This window comes from Mus caroli, chromosome 11, assembly GCF_900094665.2.
Source record: "Mus caroli chromosome 11, CAROLI_EIJ_v1.1, whole genome shotgun sequence".
In the NCBI taxonomy this organism is placed as follows: Eukaryota; Metazoa; Chordata; class Mammalia; order Rodentia; family Muridae; genus Mus; species Mus caroli.
The window spans coordinates 79763182-79778938 of record NC_034580.1 but is presented as its reverse complement, the minus strand read 5'-3'; the positions used below and the strand labels follow the sequence as shown (position 1 = coordinate 79778938).

Sequence of the window (15757 nt, the reverse complement as noted above, 5' to 3'; positions counted from 1 at the left end):
TTGGCTCTGGAGAAGTGACATCACCCTGTCCCCTCATTCTCTTAGTCTCTGCCTGTGAGGGATGAAAAGCAGGGCTCCTCTCTAGGTCACAAAGTGGCTGTGAGCGAGCGCGTACCTTTCCTTCTGCAAGCTGAGTCCATTGTCATAGAACACCCCACAAGTAATCAGCTCCCCATAGACATCGAGGTGAGTGGACAAGAGAGATATACAAAAGCTCTGACTGGTAGCATCCTTCATGAGGGAGGGGGGCACCCATCCATCCAGTCTCACGGAGAGGGTCACCCCAAAGGGACAATCCTCTGATTGCAGCCTGACAACATCCCCATGATCTGTGGCATGGGACTGGTCAGGGATGCCTGGGTGCCAGAGGTAGGAGGGGGGGGGAGTGTCTTGGCCCTTGCATCCAGAGAGACACCTTGGGGTGCCCCCTGCAGACCCTTAGTGGTCTTTCTATTTCCTCCACAGTATCTTCAGGCCCTGGAGATACCTCCTTGCTCTCCTCATTTTCTGGTACCTACCTGCCCTCCCCCACCCTTTCATCATTTATCCTCCTACACTGCATCTTAAGATGGTTCTGAGTCCTTTATCCACACGTCCCTTTTTCCTCTCACAGCCGCTCCCTCCCTCTGCTGGGAAGTAAACCCAGGCTTTCCCTTGTGTTCCCCTTCTTGGTCCTGCCAGTTTCTTCATAGCCTGTGTTTTCTTTGGTCTAACTCAGGGAGGCCCAACACACACACACACACACACACACACACACACACACACACACACACACACACATACACACGCACGCGTGCGTATGAAGACTGGGGGTGGGGGTGGCTCTGGCCGGAGCCCTTGCCCTGTCTTTGGTGCAGGAGAATCAAGAGTTCACCCACAGGGCAGCTGTCAGTGCTGGGTGAATGGATGAGTAAAAGTGAGGGGGTGGGGGAGGTGAAGGTGTGGGAGGGACCATCTTTTAAGTAAAAAGCAAAGGATGGAGGGGAGAATGACAGACTGCTTAATGACAAGCCCCACCCAGGTACCTCAGCCAGGGTATCCACATCTCCTGCCTCCTTCCCTCCATCCTGAGCCCCAGTGCCATCCCAGGAGTTGCCTTCACCAGCAAGGCCCATTTGCTTCTCTGATCTTCTGGGCAAACCAGAGAACAGGAGGTCCCTCAGCTCCTGGCCCACAGGTTCAGCTCTCCTTACCTCCCATGGAGGGGCAGCTGGGATGAGCAACCTGCTCACAGAGTGATGTCTGGGTAGATGAGAGCCCCAGAGCCAGCAGGCCTCTTAGGAGGCCTTTGTGGGGGAGGAGAAGGGGATTTTCCATTCTCTGAGCAACTGGATTACACAGTCAGGGGATCAGGGAGCTGCCTAAGCTGCTGCCTCATGGCCCAGCTTCTGCTGTGTCTCTCAACCTCTCATTTCTCAGCAGGGATCTTGACAAGGCTTGCCTTGCCTGCTTCTGAGGTATCTTTTTGTGATCCAAATCAGGTTTAGAGGCAAAACTAAGTCTCATCACCCAGCCTGGTCGCGCAGCTCTGACACAAAATGGGTGTGAGTTACAAACAAAATCAGCTACCAATTCTCACCTTCCACAAAGCTCTGGAGGTGGGTCCAGAAACTATGGCTCAGAGAGGTTAAGTGACTTGGTCTGAGTCAACCAGTAGGGTGAGATGATCAGGATGGTTTCCTGACTGCGTGGGCTTGTGGGAGCAAGATCTTCCAGAGAATGAGCCAAGTCTATTCCAGAGCCAAGAAAGAGTTAGAGGCTCTGTTGTCTTGCCCTACACGTTTGCCCCCGAGCTTCCTGTCAATCGCCATGTGCTTTACAGTGAAGGGGACCCTTCTCCCATTTGGTCTCTGGGGCTACAAGGGACCAGAGTGGATGGGAGAAGATGGAGGAGGTCAGTCAGGTGAAGTCTGAAGAATCCTAAGTTTGGAGGGTTAGTGGTATAGCATGTGACTAGTGTCCTAGATGGCGTTCATTCCCTATCACAGTGACAGAGAGAGAGACAGACAGAGAGACAACCAGACAGACAGACAGACAGACACAGAGAGACAGAGAGGGACAGAGAAGAAAAAAGAAATCTAAGAGTAAGGTCTAATCTCACCCTCTTTTGTGACTTGTGTGACCTTGAACAAGCCATCTCCCTTCTCTTAGCTGCAAAATGGAGATTAAAAAATATGTTTCCCAAATTATTTTGAGGGCTGAGAAAGACAAGGTACTGGAAGAACATTAAGTACAGCACCTGAGATATATATATATATATACGTATATATATACATATATATACGTATATATATACATATACATATATATATACACACACATATATATATATTTCAGTAAATAACGGTAGAGGCAAAATTCTTTACCCAGGAGCTGTGCCCATTCCCCAGAGCAGGAGGATCTGCTATGTAACTGGCAGTTGGTTCTTCACCCTAGGAGGGCAAATCCATCATGTTTAGCAACCCCCGGCCTCCCCCACCTGGTAGAAGGTTACTGGGGGGTCATGCCCCATACCCTACATCCATTTTCTAGGAAGATTCTCCACATAAGAGGCCTCAAGCCCCACCTCTAGCCCCATGTGGCCCTTAGAGGCCTCTTGATGACATAATGACCATCTCTGACCTTTCTGGTGGCCTGTGTTCTCTCTAGCCAGAAAATTTCTATGATCCTATGACCCCTACAAGCCCTACCCTGCTAATGGCTTTATGATCTTCCCCCATTGATTTCTCTTTGCCCTCCCTGCCCCACAGCCCCCTTTCAGTAGGTCCTCGTCAAAATAAACAACGTTTATGACCAGCGCAAGATTCAAGGTCCACACTGCAAACAAATGCTGGGCCCTTTGAAGGTACCTGGGGAATCCATCATGTTCTGGGGCATCCTGGGGTGTGATGTTCCCCAGGCCCAGGGAAAGCAGGCTGAGGAGGGGCTCTCCAGCTCAAGATTTAGGATCCAAGGCTTCTGTACCATATCTGGGGTCCCTCTTCTGTACCAGACCCTGCAGAGGACAGGGCAGAAAGGGAAAGGAGGGGCCCTGCACTCCTGGGGCTAAGATGTTCCTGTACCCAAAGCCTAACTCAGAATGTCATCAGGGGAGGAGATAAAATGAAAGGGAGAAAAAAACCAAAAGGCAAACGGAGTGGACATATGCAAAAGAACACACACAAAAGCATCACAGCCCAGACCCAACAAGGCCTTCCTCAGGCTGGACCACTAACTCAGTGCTCGCCTGCACAAGGGAGCCATGTTGGTGCATGTTCCAAAAGAAAATGGTCCAGGCTGGGAATGTAACTCAGTGGTAGAATATTTGCCTAGAATATGCAAGGTTCTGGCTTCCATCTCTAATTACAACCAAAGGGAAGAAGGAAGGGGAGAAAGAAGAAAGGAGGATGAAAAATAGAAATGTGATCATTATTTTTAATAATGTTTGGAAAGGATAGCCAATGCAAGCAGACAGTGGGAAAGAGACCTAGTCTTAGAGAACCTGAGAATTAACCCAAGTTAGTGCTAACACTGAGGGGTCAGAGGGTACCCCACACCAGGATGAGTGCCTTCCTCTAAACATCCTCCAGTGGGGATAGATGGCTGCCTGGACATCCAGTGGGGTTTTGTCTCCAAGCCTCAGCCTGGCTCAGCCTCCTCCTGTGGGTTTGTTTTCAAGAACTGTTGCTAGAGACTATTACTGTGGGATTCCCAAAGGCCTGGGTCTGAGAGCAGCTTTCCAGGACACACAGCTTAATGCTTCTTCCTTCAGCAACAGAACTGGGCCATGGGCCTGGGGGCTGCTGTTCTCTGAATCCCAGCTGGGGGAGGGAAAAAGCACTCTACCCGGGATCCGTGTCTTCTCATTTTCTCTGCTAAGAATAGCATGTTATCAAAACAGGTTAGGTAAGGAATCAGACAGGAAATATGTGCCTAGCCAAAGGAACCTATTCCATTGATCGATTGGTAAGGGCTTACATCATTTGCATATGTGTCATATCATTAAAGTTGGATGCGTGAGTCAGAGAGCCAAATGGCCTGCAAGAGATAGAAGTGAAGGTATATGTGCTTTTGCTTTTGTTTTTCAGGCAATTATACTTTTTCTAAAATGATTTTCTTTCTAAGTTGAAAGAATGCTTTTAATGACTTTCTATGATGTCTAAGTGAATTTAGAATAGCCAGCAGAGGACTTTGGAGTTGAGTATCATACTCTCGATATAAAAAGTCCTCCTGGATATAAAGTTTTAGGGGTGGAAGGACCTCAGAGGACATCTGGACCAATGGTTCTCAACCTTGGCTGAATATGGAATCCCTTGGGAGTGTTCTTTAGTGTTTTGTTTTGTTTTAATAAGATGCTAGAGATGTTGAGTGAATTGGTTTGGAGTCTGGGTACCTGGTTTGTTCTTCTTTTAAACAACCAACCAAACAACAAACACCTTCCCTGATGATTATACTGGGGAATCAACCGGGGAAGAGAACCACTCATGTAGGCCAATAGTTCACTTTACAGAGAGACGTACACATAACTGACCCGTAGCAGAAGGACAGAGAGACTGACCTGCTATTCCAATCCTTATATGTCTCTCTAGAACTAAAGTGAGCGTGGTGGAACAGTATAAGTCTGTAATCTCGGCATTGGGGAAGTTTTAGCACAAATTCTAGGTCAGCTTAGTCTACTTAGTAAAACCCTCCTGAGAGAGGAAGAGGGGGTATAAGGGGAGAAGGAGGTGTTGGCTGGGGGGCAGGGAGGGCATCTGTCTACACATACCAGCCTCCCAACTCCATCCCCTACCCCTGTGCTTCTGTGGTCTTGTCAGAGGCCAGGAAGGCTGACATTTCTACCCTGTTCCTCTAAGTTTTCCATCTTCAAGAAACTCTGGCTTCCTAGAGGAAAAAACATGTCAAACTCCTGGTTCTAAATCTGTCCATCAGCCACCAAGTGTCCCAGGACAATTCTTGTTCCTCGGCTAGATAAACCAGCGGAGTGAATGTCAGCATAGGGGTGGCAGTGGTGTTAGTGGTGTGTACATGTACACAGACACATAAAGATGCTTAGGTACCTGCACAGAGGCTTGTCCAGTATGGAGCACATAGCCTGCCTATCGGAACATACCACTGAGAATAATTACTTATGTATGTGTAAGAAAAAAAACCCAGATGTGTTTTACACCCACTGATGTTTATGTGACAGGCCAAATACATGTTTAAAAAGTATGTACAAATGCATTAGAGACTCTGAAATGGTACACGGACCTGGAATGGTATACAAGTGCCTAATGTTAAATTCACATTTACATTTTCCTGTGAAGTACACAGAAGATGTGTATATGTCAGGCAGTCTGTGTGTATGATGGTGCAGGTTTATGTGTGAGAGAGGTTTCTGCCGTTTCTATCACACTTCTAAGTAATCACTGGGAAATGTATGTGTTGGGAAACAGTATCGTTCATGCTTAAATATGTCTCGGCACATATAAATGAAACATGGTATTGTGCCGGGCGAGAGGCTGCATATTAGTGTTGTTTGTCACTGATAGAATTAAATAACCCATGCAAAGCCCTGGTAGCGTTTCTTACAGTTTTATTTAACACTTTTTTAGCCAAGCAGCATGCGGCCGGGGCGTACACACTGCAGACAGCTACAATAAATGTGGAATTTGGAGATCATAGCATATGATACATGAGAAGTAGACCAGTGTAATCAAAAGTTCCAACTGTCCCCACCTTTCCTTGGGCTCTCCCCTTCTTCACTTTCTTTCTTCAACCCTGGTTAAGGCCCATCCCTTCACACTTCTCTGGGAGGCCTCTGCATCTGTAGTACGTGGAAACAAAAGAAAAAGGACTTAGGGCTGGGGAGAGATAACCACCAGGCTCTGGGTCTGGAATGTGTCTGCTCCTCCTAGTCTGTCAGAAGCAGGCCCAAACTCCAGTGCGAGTAAAAGAGGAAGACCAGCCCAAGCAACCTTACAGCTTCTGCAGGCCCTTGGCATGACTGACAAAGCTACTCACTCTGAAGAGGGAATAGAGATTGCATTTATCAAATCGTTGGCAAATCTTTTCTGGGAAGATGCATTATACTGGACCCCTGCTTCTTTTGTTTAAGGAGATACTATATCCTTGCTGTGGCCCAAATGAGAACAAGTTTGCACCCAGGCACAGATCTGCCAGAATCCCAGGACTTCAGAGGCAGAGGCAGGTGGATCTCTGAGTTTGAGGACAGCCTGATCTACAGAGTGAGTTCCAGGATGAGAAACCCTGTATTGCAAAACAAAACAAAACAAAACAAAACAAAACAAAACAAAACAAAACAAAACAAAACAAAGAATTAAGGCTGGTCAGGGGACTTGGATATAAGCTGTTTTGCCCAAGGCAAAGAAAAGCTAGGTAGTTGGGAAAGCAGGGTCCCCATTTGAAAGGTCAAACTCAGGTGTCAGTAAGAAGGTTCTGGAAAAAGAGCTCACCAGCCACTGACACTGAAGGGAAATCACATTTTATCCCAGAGAAGATAACTAAATGACAACTTGCAGGTTCTTCCAGATTTGCCCAGGACACACGGAAGCCCAATGCTCTCCTTTGTGTCCTGTTGCTAACATCCCTGGGCTCCACTTGGGCAAGGCTGATCCATGGAACTCCTCCCTCTGCCCATCTTCCTGCCCTTGAAGTTTCTCTGCTCCCTTCTGTCCTATGCAAACATCCCAGCACTGTGAGGCCAGGGAGGCTAAACCTAATCTGAGTAGGAATTGGACTCACCCCTACTCTGCAAATACAATTAGTAACAGCTAAGTAGTTGCCGGCACTATCTTCTCGGACAGACTTCAGCCTCTCTCCATCAGCAGGGATGGTAGCCAACCTGAGTGGGGACAGCACCACAGGGTACTGTTGTCATGCTCACACTGCTGAGGTCCAGAGGTTGCTCTCCCAAGGCCATCTCCTGAGATAATATAGAAAAGAAGAAACAGAAGTAAATAAGTCTCCCTAATATTTAGATTTAAAGTGTGAACAGCACAAAGTAATATGCATAGACACACACATACACTGACACAAATACACACAGACACACAGATACACAAAAACACAGAGAGACATAAAGACATAGACTCAGACAGACAGACAGACACACACACACACACACACACACACACACACACTCCACAAAGACAAAATGATGAATCATCTCTATGACAGAGCATCCCAGCATTAGATAATATTCTCAGAGGCCCAAGGTTTTCAGCCAAATCCCAGGTCTAAGCACAAGGACACTGCATAAATCCCTCCCCTTATGAAAGGCCAGTTTGAGCAGATGGGACCACTCTTAAGTAAACTGGAGAGCCCTCCCTTTGCCTGGCTCAAAAGGAGAGGCAGGGGGCTGGCCCTCCCATCCTGGGAGCAGGAAGCTGGCCTAGAGGCAGAGGCCTAAAGCTGTTAATTCTGCCCCTCTTGCTCACATCTCCAACTTATCTCTCTGGGGGGAAGGTATCCATCCCTTTGACCACACAATCCTCCCTCCCCTCCCTAAGGGGAGGTCAGGCTGGAGGAAGCTGCTGCTGAACAGGTGGTGGCCAGAGGTGAGAAATCAAACGGAGCTTGGAGCTCTCAGAGAGCTGAGCCAGAAGGAGGAGGTGCCAAGCATGGGCTCCTCCATCATAGTTTATCTCCAGACTGAATCTGGGGTGTCACCTCACGGCCACCCCACTTACTGATAACCACCTCATTAACATTTATTAAACAAGATATTTTAGTGACGAAGAAAGCGATAAGGAACTGAGCATTCTTTGAAGGTAGAGGGCATCTCAGAAGTTCTGTCCAACCTCAACCTATATAACACCGACCACCACCCCAGACCCTGCCCCTTTCTCCAGGTGTGTCGGGAAGATACAAGGCAGGTGGATGGAGAAAGAGACAGACTCAGGCACCCCAGGTGCTCACCAAGAAATGCACAGACTGTGAAATTACACCAGAGCTGGACAACTTACCACCACGCATGAACCCTTGGGGTACTGAAATAATTAACTTGCTAATCAGCTACACCTTGCTCTCTCCATTCTCCCTGGAAAAACACAAAATGCAAATCGCCTTCCGGTGTCAGTCACTCGGAAAACAAATACTGCTTTTGAAGAAACACACCCTCTGCACAGACTGAAATGGGTCCTGGTGCATCTTGCTGCTCCCCCTTTGACCCACCATTGCCCTTGGGGCTTCCCAGAGCACAGAGACAGAATATTTCTGGAGATGCAGGGGCTTTCTATCCCCAGCAGAGCCTTCCCATCACGGCTAAGCTTTCTCACTTGGGCCCTCTTTAGCCTGCTTGCTGACGCTAAACGGCCAAGATCTGTGTGGAGAAAGGATTGATTAGAATCGTAATAATAATACCTGACAGTCGTTCGGCTTTAGCGGTTACAAAGTATTTTCACACATTATCTCATTTGGTCAGAGGAAGTCAGAGCTGGAAAGGACCTCAGCAATCAGTCCCAAACCCCTGCATACAGGTGGGGAAACTGAGGCCCAACTAGCTTCTTCAAGGGCTGCGAGACAGTGTGGTCAGGTAGCAAGACTCGTTTTCTAGAACCCTTGTGCTGTCTAAGATCCTCGGAAACGGGACGAAGAATGTAACTTTTTGCTTCACGACCGTTACAAACCAACACATCAAATAATTGGCAACCCACAAGAATGAATTCAAGTTACTCCTCTAGGCAATGGCCTCTGAAAAAATAAAGGGTGAGGCTCACAAGGAGAGAAGCTGGTGAGCCCTGTTCCAGAATAGACATTTAATTCAAAGACTCTCCTATACACCACCACTATCTTTCCATGCAACCCTCTACCCCATCTCCTGAGGTTTAAAGATGTGAACATTATACATTTTGAGGCTTGGGGATTAATGTGGGGCAGGTGGGCAGAAAGGAGCTTTCCCAGGGTTCTAATCTGGCAGCTACACTGGAGGGTTCACAGCATAATGAGTTTGTGTGTGCATGTGGGTATCCACACAAGACATGAGAGGTGGCATTGGAAAACACGCACCTTGATCCTTGTACGGATCAGATAATTTGCAAATTAATGGCTCTTTCCCTCCAAGGCTCTGAAAAGGTTTATAAAACATCTTTCTGAAGAAGGGGACATATAGAGTCACACAGACACAGTTCTGCCAGGAACACATCTCCCAGTGAGTGGCAAGTGTGTTCGGTCTTCCTCTGCTTCTTGTGGCTCTTAATTTAAAGATAAGACCCGGTGGGTCCTTAGATGCCTGGTCTATTTACAGATGTATTTATAAATGTGCAAGGCACCATTTCTAGGTTCTAGGTTGCTAATTCATCACTTCTCACCTCTTCATCTGCCTCCTAAAACAAGTCTCCCTTTGACTGTTAGTGGAACCCCTGCCTGCCCCATTGCCCAAGCCGCTTGGAAGGTAAGCGGTTCCTTTGTGTGTTCGTTTATTACTAAGCCCAACTCTTTTCCCTCTAAAACTCCTTCTTCTCCCTGTTGAGCTGACCATGCCTGTGGATTTATGAAGAGAGATGTTTTAGCAGAAATCCCCCAGAGTGTCCCATCAGCCCTAAATCCCAGGCCCGCTCACCCCCCCTCAAGACCCCATGACACACAGCATGCCAACACGGCTTCCTCTTGCCTATGCATTAGCTATCCATTGTGGCAACCTGACATCTCTCACACATAAAACCGTAAGAGAGAAATAAAATATCTGTCTCTTGGCGAAAATAAAGCTTTGCCTCCCTCCTGATGTATAGGATATAAAATAAAGCCGCGGCTCCAATAGTGGCTTTTCCTTATGCTGGAGTTGCCTTTGCACACACGGAGACAATGAAGACGGATGGTTTGGGACGAGGCCCAGCCTCCTGGGGCCACCTTCACCCTCTTTTATTATAGTCTCTCTCCACCTCCATGCCTTTTTTCTTTCTTCTTCACTTTCTTTTCTTTCTGGTTTCTATTTGCCTTTTATTTGCCCTTCTCTTTCTGTCCTGAAATTTTATTCTCATTCTCTCTCTCTCTCTCTCTCTCTCTCTCTCTCTCTCTCTCTCTCTCTCTCTCTCTCTCTCTCTCTCAGCATGACAGCAATTGTGAGAAGCAAGTATCTCACCTTCTCTACCATTCCAGGCTCTCTTGGTCTTCCCATCACTCTCAACTCTCTCTCTCTCTCTCTCTCTCTCTCTCCCTCTCCCTCTCCCTCTCCCTCTCCCTCTCCCTCTCCCCCTCTCCCTCTAGTCCCTATAAGGAATTCTGTGTTACTGCTTGGGGGACTTGTTTTGGTCAAATGTAAAAATGCCCCCAAGGGTCGATTAAGAATTGTGTTTAGTGGGGCTGTTGGTTGGTTTCTGTTTGTTTGTTTCTGTTTTTCCCAAGGAAGAAGCTGTGTCTCCTCCACCCCAGTCTCTGAATCTATTTCCATAGCCTCTGAAGAGGCCAACAGGAGCAATGCTTTGACCTCTCGGAGATGACTTTCACACTCCAAAGCCTGGAAGCTTCATCAACAGGCTCACAGTGGACCTTGGGTCTCTTCAGCCAACTCAGCCCCCAAATGACAGATCAGTCCTCTGCTTCTGCTCCAAAGTCCAGAGACCTGAAGGTGTGCATTGAGCCTTTCCCATGCCACATAGTCTAATACTGTCACAGAAGCCTAGAAGCTACCTGGCTTCCCACTCCCTACACATTCTTCCCTACCCAGCAGGAACCTCTCCCTTGCCAGATGACAACTGCTCTGTGGACTTCTATGTCTGAATGGGTTTCCATAACTCTACAAGTTTTCCCTCACCTTTGGTCTAGCCTCATCCCTTCTACTGTTGTCTCTCCATCCTTCTCAAGCAGTTTGGCACCCATGCTAAACCTCTCCGGCTCTGGCTCTGTCAGGGACTGAGGAGACATCCATCCCTGGTCCTGGTAGAATAAACAGTGACTCATGACCTCCCCTGGGGGAAGAATGGGAGAGGCAGAGCTGGAGACAGCCATGTGGGCTATGTCTAGCAGAGGGATAGTGGATGGCTTCCAGCTGAGACTTTACGTCCCGGTGCAGAGCCCTCGGTGTGGGGGATCTGACCACTCTATGCCAAGAAGACCTTTGTTAACACTGCCCCAAACCTAGACAGGCAAGGTAGTAACAGCCATTGAACTCTGTCCAAAAAGGAGGGGAGGACCCGAGGATACCAACTTAGAGCTGCCAACTTGAGGACAAACCCATTCTTAGTCCCAAAGGCCGTTAGCTTTGGAAGGGGGGGGGGTGTCTCCTTCCCTCCTTCCCTTCCCACCTGATATCTCTCCAGATATCAGCAGTGACCACCACCATTAGGTAAGGGGAGAGAGTCAATTAGTGACAGGATTAATTACTCTGAGGCAGGAGCCCCGTTTGTCTTCCTTACCGGTGCAAGTGTGTGCTCAAACAGAGGAACATGGGCACGCACCCAAATACACATTGTTGTCACGCTGTCTTAGACGTTTTATTTATTTGTTGGATTCCTGCCCAGCACTGCTCACAGGCTTTCCACAGGCGCTAAGTCTCCCACCAAACACACTCCAATCTCTTTGCCTCCAGCCCAGGAATGCGCCTGTCATACGCACAGCACACTGAGGTCCCAGTGGACAACCCTAGCTGGGAGCCTAGGATTCTCTGCTTTTAGCTTCTCTCCACCTTTTATTTTTATTTGACTGTCTTATTCTGTAGCTCAGGCTAGCCTGGACATCACTGAGTAGTACCCTTGAGCTCAAGCACTGGGGGTTACAGTAGGGCGTATTTTCCATTTCTTTGCTTTACTCTTCCTTGTGTTTCTCCACACATCTTCCCCACCACATACTCTTGCTTTATTGCCTTTTCTTCCCGCCCTTTCCATTCACTTCAGTCTCCTTCTACGCACCCTCTCTCCCTTCTGTGACTACCCTTGTTCAGCAGCGACTGAGATCAGCGCGCTCAACCTCGCAACTCTAACCGCCCCTCTCTCCATGCTCAGAGCCCCCCCTCCCCCGCCAAACCCTCATGGACAGCCTGGATTGTTTACTCAGGTCAGGTGCACATCGTGACACCCGGGCCGGTCGGCCCGGAAACTGCCCTTTCTTGGCATCGCGGTCCCTCCCCTACCACTGTCCATGCTCGGCTTAGAAAAAGCCGCCAAGAGCAAAGCGGGCACAGCTGCAAGGCGCACCTCCCCCAACTTCTCACCTTCCGTAAAGCGGTGATGGAGAGCAGACGCCCTTGCTTGGATTGGGATTCTGTCTGGGAAAGTGTAGAGAATAACATTCTGCCCCCTCTCCTACCACTCCCTTACTATGTGTTCAGGAAAGACACAATGATATAAGCTGCTTATTAAGAGAGAGAACCTCGGGAGAGGTTAAAAAAGAGAGAGAGAGAGAGAGGCGGGGGACAGTGGATCAGAGAAGACTCCAGCTGAGCAGTTCCCTGTGTTGTATAAACTGGGGCTTCACAGGTCTGTGCAGAGTTTGTGTAGCCTCCAGATAGCAGGAGTCCTGGGCGCATCTAGCTAGCCCTTTCCTTCCTTCCTTCCTTCATTTCTTCCTTCTTTCCTTCCTCCCTTCCCCCCTCCCTCCATTCCTTCCTTCCCTCCTTCCCCTAGACCAGTGGTGCTGGTTTTGAGGCTGGCAGCCCCTGGGGCCTCCTCGCCCTTTCCTGGGGACCATGGTCTGGACTGGAAGAGAGATCAGCTTCTCTGGGAATTAAATAGCAGCAGTGACTAAGTGACAGTGACTAAGAAAGAACAGCCCCTGTTTGGTGGGAATCATTGTGGTGGGGTGGAGGATAGGGATTCAAGGGCTCTTGACCCAGGAGGCGAGGAAGATCAGGGGTGTGTGAGTGAGGAGGACTGGCCAGTCCCATTTCTGAGACACGGTCTCTCCATCCTTACAAGCTGATTTTTTGAGAATTCTCTCAGAAGACAAACCTTGGTGGTGGAAGCCACTATGCGTGGGGAGTCAGGTGGAGGGGATTCTGTGATAGGTCTGTGGTGGCTGAATGATGATGGCTAGGCGTTCAAACTGGATCTCTGGACACCCACCGGGTATAAGTGGCAGAGGGTCTATGTGACTTTGAAGGATGGAGGGTAGGAAAACGGGAGTACTTGAGATGGTGGACTGCTCAGGGGTCTAGGTGAGGAGGGGGGGTTGGGGATCATCTTCAGAGGTCATACACACACAGAGCAGAGCTCAGTGGATTCGGAGACGACAGATTTAGAAAGCTGGGTCAGTTTTCTCTCCTTGTCTCTACTACTGATTACATTTCAAAATAAGAGCTCAGTGGAACCGGTGGAATGGAGGACGTTAATTGTGTGTTCTGTCACTGTGAAAACATTAAATCTAGATTTGAAACATAGAATAAAGGAATCAAGAGACACATCTTGCATTGTGCGCTCTCTCTCTCTCTCTCACACACACACACACACACACCATAGGCCGGAATTGACTCTGAGGCCCGTTTTCTTCACCATCAGGACACGGAGACCAGCTGAATACTATGCCCTAAAACCAGTATCCTGTCTTCACCCCAACTCCAGGTCTCTAAAAGATGCCCTCTCTCCCATAAGTGGGTCTCAAAGTCATTGCACCCTAAATTACTTAAACAATCTCCCCCTCGACTACCAAAGGAAGATGCAAATCGGAAAAGTCGGGCAAAAGAGTACAGTGTGACCCTACAGGTTCCTACAACAGCAATTTCCTAGTCCCTCCTTCCCGGAACCCTCTGCTTTACACGAGAAGTAGCCCAGCAGCGCGGGGTGTGAGCCGCTGGCGACTTGGGCGACTCACAGATTCCCTAGAGGGGCTGGTGAGTCCAGCGAGATAGCAGCTAGTTCTGGAACAGCTGGCAATGGAGAGTAAAGGGACCAACGGCCCCTTCTTTTTGGCAGCCGCTTGGGAGTCGTCGGGATAACAGGATCTCGTGCTCCTCACTTGGCTCTTCCTGGGGTGTCAGAATTCTGGGTATTAATCGACTTGTTCTAGGAAGTGTTAGGCTCGCAGGAAGATTGCGGGCGCTCAGTTCAAACCTGCCCTTTAGGTGGGAAGGTCGCCTTCTTATCCTGATCAGCCCCGAGTCTAAGCCTAGGAAGGACCAGGAGAGGGATTTATGCTCGAGAACTATTGGCTGCACTACTTTGGTCCACAGCCGCTCCACTATGTGGACAGGGGTACCCAGAATGCTTTAGAGGTCCCGCACTCAGAGGTCGGGAGTGGGTGGGAGCAAATCTCTAAGAAGGCTCGTGAAGCAGGCCGTGGCGGGTTGGATTTACAAAGCAAAGATCATGCGGGTGGGAAGACCAGAGCTGCTGATGAGTTTCGGGGTTGCCAGGTGGTGCAAGAGAGAGAAAAGGGGTCATTGGCACAGCCCTATAAAAACCCAACAACCCCATCAAACAAAAGCTAGATAAGTAACAGCTTCTTCTCTCTTCGCTGGAAGAGGGTATTGTGTTAGTGGATGCGGATTCACTGCCAGCCCAACCGCGTTTCTGCACACTTTTCTCCTAATTTAGCCCTGTAGAAGATCTGCTAGGCTCATAGATGAAATAACTCTAAAGGCAGATTCTGAAATTCCATCTAGATTTGGCTGCAGGGTCCTTCCAAGTTTGATCAAATGGGCTTTCCTAGCACCTCCCCCAAATAAGAGCAGAAGTGGCACCGCTTGGAGAAAAGTTTGGGTTAAGCTTGGGGAGGGGGTGCTACGCATAACTGGAGCGCTCCTGGGAACTAGAATACTCTTAAAGCTCAAGCCCTCAGGACCCGCATCGATTTCCACACTTAAGCAGATTCGTCGCCGTCCCCCAAAGACGGTGGCCAGGAATTTACAACGTGGACAGAATTGGAAAAGTGTAACATCCCTAAGGAATAAACTCTGGTAGGTCGGTTGACGTCCGAAGAAACGAACTTGTTCGAAGCCTGGAAAAGGGATGACCGGAATGGAAGCCAGGCATATTCGGTCAGTGCGCCACAAGCCTCCCTCCCCTGCTGCTACGGTGCAGTTCCCCGCTGCTACCACCTCCCCCCAGCTGCGGGAGCCCCGCTGTTTCCCACCTAGTCATTTGTTTTTGTTTGTAAAAGGTGTCTCCGGATCACAATTTTCTCACAACTTCTTGCCAGAGTTGGAGCTCCTCACCCGAAGCGCTTCCCCACCCACTCCTTCTCCCACCCTGGCGCCGGGCCTCCGGTTTCTCCCGCCCCCATCAGGAAATCGCCCGAATCAACTTTCCAAGTGAGCGCAGCGGGAGATCGACACTCGTGTCTCCCAGACTCCCTGCCGGGTGGACTTTGGATGGACAGGGGGAGGAGGCACCGAAACAGAGACAGAAGGCGAGATTATGCTGCCAAGCGCCCCCTACCTCTCCATAGACTCGAGCTACGCCGGGGGCAATTTCCAGGCCAAACAAACAAGGGACAGGGTATCAACACCTAGTGAATTGCAAAACCAGTGTACTAGGATCTCCCAAGCTTCCAGATCTAGCTGCAATCTAATCCCAACAAGACTTTTTTAAATATATAGGTTTGCCTTTACCCCCACCCAGGACACTGACTTCCTCCGCGCCTCCTTTCCGCGCTTCCTCCCGCCTACTGTCAATCCTTGCTGCCGAAACGGACGTCTTACCAAACCTGGAAGGGGCCAGGACACCTCGCTGCTAGTCGCCGGCACCGCGCGGGCCCGCCGCCACTGATCCTCTAAACGCGGTCTCCCCGCATTCTCCCCGGCCGGGGGGGACGCAGAATGGTTTACAGAAGGACCGCGAGGCGCTGATTGGTCACAGGCTGCCGTGACGTCGGCGGGCGCTGCATTAAGGCGAGGGGGCTTCCA

At 49.3% G+C, this 15757-nt stretch overlaps 1 long non-coding RNA gene across 5 annotated transcripts; it reads right to left on the bottom strand.

Moving 5' to 3' along the window:
- Positions 1–2855: 2855 nt before the first annotated feature.
- LOC115032309 lies at positions 2856–15662 on the bottom strand. 5 transcript variants are annotated; one of them, XR_003837962.1, is made up of 6 exons: positions 15554–15662; positions 7950–8023; positions 6727–6907; positions 5701–5788; positions 3216–3338; positions 2856–2995 (listed from the first exon to the last, which is right to left on the bottom strand). It is a non-coding gene; the product is annotated as an uncharacterized LOC115032309 (long non-coding RNA). The 5 variants fall into 5 exon arrangements; XR_003837963.1 differs by lacking the exon at positions 3216–3338 and having other exon boundaries at positions 15554–15658; XR_003837961.1 differs by lacking the exon at positions 2856–2995 and having other exon boundaries at positions 3010–3338; positions 15554–15658.
- Between the last annotated feature and the right edge of the window lie 95 nt (positions 15663–15757).